Raw genomic sequence first — 3,733 nt, 5'->3', positions numbered from 1 at the left:
ACCACTGCAGGTGACCCCGACCAAAAGTCACACCACACCCAACCATCCGCTGGCCGCGTAAGAGGGCAAGACATCGGCAACGTTACTTTGCACTGCCATTTCGCATAGCAGCCGCTCAAGGGCATTTGCAGCTACCATTGTCATTTTTCTTTGCAGCTACAATTTTTATATTGGAAGCCAAACGAAATGCCAGCCGACGACGAAACGCCACACCTGCCGAAAGCATCAATATTCTTGGGTAACAACGCTAGCCCTGCGACAATTCGTGTCCCAAGCTTCAATCAGGACAGGCCGGGACTCGGGTTCGCGCAATTAGAATCCCAGTTCCGGAACCATAATGTCACAAATGAAGTGGACAAATTCCATCACGCAATTCCACTCATTGACACGCGCATAGCTGCTGACGCTGAGGACATTATTTTGAATCCACCGGCAGAGAATCCATACCGCAAATTAAAGACAGCGCTAATCGCTTGCTATTCAAAGTCCAGAGAAGCAAAACTCCTTCAACTGCTGGACTCGGCGATAGGACGCCCTCCCAACATCTTCGACACCTACGTAGTCTAGTTCCAGGCATCGATGAGGAGGTATTAAGAGCAAGGTGGCTCTCCCACCTGCCCGACCAAATGCGCGCATGTTTAGTCGCACAACGCACAGCCGGGCTACAAGAATTGGGCGAAGCCACTGACCGCCTGCATGACGTGCTCAGACCGTCTACTGGCACTCATGTAGCTGCAACATCGTTCGCAAATAACCCAGGCGCCGTGCCTTCAGACGTAGAGCAACAACTAGCGCACATTACAAAATGCCTGCAGAAGCTTTTAGACAGCCGACAAACGACTGGAAGAAAACATTTTCGTCCACGTAACGCTAACAGGAGCTGATCAGTTTCTCCCGTAAGTCCAGCCGGCAACACCTGCTGGTACCACAAAAAGTTTGGTAACCTCGCTCAAAAATGCACACCTGGTTGCAAACAAGCGGAAAACAAATAAGAGTGACGTTAGCGGCGGAAAGCGCCTCTCTTCCACCATCGTTCCGCCTCTTCATTACAGACCGACCCTCTTGCATCCAGTTTTTAGTGGACACGGGCTCCGAAGTCTCAGTTTACCCCCACAGAGGTAACACTACCACGAAGATGGCGACCGGTTACCAACTCATCGCAGCAAATGGAACGCCTATTAATACCTTCGGCGTCCTAACTATCAATTTAAATATCGGCCTCCGCAGAGCGCTAACATGGCGCTTCATAGTAGCAGACGTCTCGCGTCCAATCATTGGCGCTGATTTACTTTCACACTACGGCCTCCTCGTGGACCTCAAAAGCCAACGACTTATCGACGAAACTACTTGGCTACGCACAACAGGTACAACCCGGAGTGTGGATGTGCAGTCAATTAAACTTCAGCAGCCGAATGAATCATCAGCTCCTTGGCAATTGCTTGCCGCATTTCCCAGAGTTACACGCCCCGATGGTGCACCTACGCACATTCCACACACAACGCAGCATCACATAAAAAACAACACCTGGTACTCCAGTCAGTAGCCGCGCTCGTCGATTAGCTCCCGATCGTCTAAAAAATTGCGAAAGCTGAATTTGAGAAGATGATCAAACTGGGTGTTACAAGACCGTTAGACAGCCCATGGTCATCTCCACTGCACCTCGCACCAAAGAAATCTGGCGAATGGCGCCCATGCGGCGATTACCGTCGCCTCAACGAACGTAGTATACCAGATCGGTATCCAGTTCGATGTCTTGAAGATTTCACCGCTAATTTACACGGTACGTCATGCTATTCAACCATCGATCTAATTCGTGCTTTCAACCAAATTCCCGTGGAGGAGGAGGACGTACAGAAAACGGCTATCGTCACACCGTTTGGCCTTTTCGAGTTTCCGTTTATGACATTCGGACTTCGAAACGCTGCCCAAACGTTTCAGCGTTTCATCGACGAGGTAACTCGAGACTTGCCGTTCGTTTTCGCATACATCGATGACCTACTTGTGGCATCCGCAAATGAAACCGAGCACCAGCAACACTTGCGTATTGTATTCCAGCGCCTTCAACGCTATGGCCTAGTCATAAATGCAACAAAAAACTCGGCTAGGTCTGAAAGAAGTTGAATTCCTCGGGCACACTATTTCCGCAGATGGCATAAAACCACTCGCAGACCGAGTTAAAGCAATCATAGACTATTCTCGCCCTTCAACAATCACTAAGCTACGCAACTTCATAGGTACCATAAATTTCTACCGAAAATTTATCAAGCATGCAGCTCACCTACTAGCTCCACTTAATAAGCTAGTCGAAGGTCCGAAAATCTGCGGAAAAAACTCCAATAAATTGGACAACATCGCTCGAAAACTCATTTTCTGAATGTAAGAAGGCTCTCGCCAGCGCAACACTCTTGGCACACCCAGATCACAACGCAGAGTGGGCCATCTTTTCAGACGCATCCGAGTGCGGAATAGGCGCCGCCCTCCAGCAACGCTCTGGTAAACATTGGCAACCACTCGCTTTCTTTAGTCGCAAACTTGCACCATCTGTGCAAAAGCGATCAACTTACGATCGTGAACTCAACGCAATTTACGAAGCAGCTCAATATTTCCGCCACATTTTTGAGGGACGACACATCGTTATCTATACGGATCACAAACCCATAATGCACGCATTCAAACAGAAGCCCGAACGTGCATCACCATGGCAATTCCGACGGCTCGACTTTATAAGTCAGTTCACTACCGACATACGGCACATATCCGGGTCGAACAATATTGTTGCTGACGCCCTATCTCGAGTCGATGCTATTCACGCAGCAGTTGCATCCGAAGAACTCGCACGTGCCCAGACCAACGATGCAGAGCTCCAGCAACTGCTCTGCAGCTCTAACACTTCACTGGAACTACGGAAAATCAGAAGTAATAACGCAGGCGTTGCCGTCTACTGCGGCATATCCACAGGCACGGCACGTCCTTTCGTTCCACAACCACTGAGGCGACAAATTTTCGACACACTTCATTCCGTTTCACACCCAGGCCGTCGAGCTTCTAGGCGCCTCATTGCAAATAGATTCGTTTGGCCATCAGTCAACAAGGATTGCATCAATTGGGCAAAAGCTTGCATTCAATGCCAGCGCAATAAAATTGCACGCCATACAGTTTCACCCATCGCGATTTTTCAACCACCTTCTTGCCGTTTTGAGCACATTCACGTAGATTTGGTGACACTGCCGCTGTCAAAAGGTCACACCAAATGTCTCACAATCATTGACCGGTTCACACGCTATCCAGCCGCCGCACCACTTATTGACGGCACGGTCGATCGAGTAGCACACGCGCTAATGCTAAGTTGGATCTCATATTTTGGCGTGCCACTTCGGATAACCACCGAACTTGGAGGACAGTTCGAGCCAGATCTTTTCAAGAAACTCGCTGATCTCCTTGGTTTTAAACATCAACGAACTACTAGCTATCATCCACAATCTAACGGACTGGTTGAACGCTTGCATCGGCAACTGAAATCATCTCTTCTCTGCTACGGCGAGAGTTGGTACGATGCACTTCCTGCAGTTCTCCTTGGACTACGTGCTGCATTTAAAGAAGACATCAAAGCCACATCAGCAGAAATTGTTTTTTGGTGAGCCAATTCGACTCCCAGGTGAGTTTTTAGCACCATCAACTCAAAGCATTGAAGCGCCTGAACTCGTTAAAACGCTCAGGAAAGCATTTCAAAATC

This window comes from Rhagoletis pomonella, unplaced genomic scaffold (assembly GCF_013731165.1).
Source record: "Rhagoletis pomonella isolate Grant_MI unplaced genomic scaffold, Rhpom_1.0 Rhpom_scaffold_00325, whole genome shotgun sequence".
NCBI lineage: Eukaryota > Metazoa > Arthropoda > Insecta > Diptera > Tephritidae > Rhagoletis > Rhagoletis pomonella.
The sequence above is the reverse complement of the archived record's forward strand: the minus strand, read 5'-3'. Positions refer to the sequence as shown.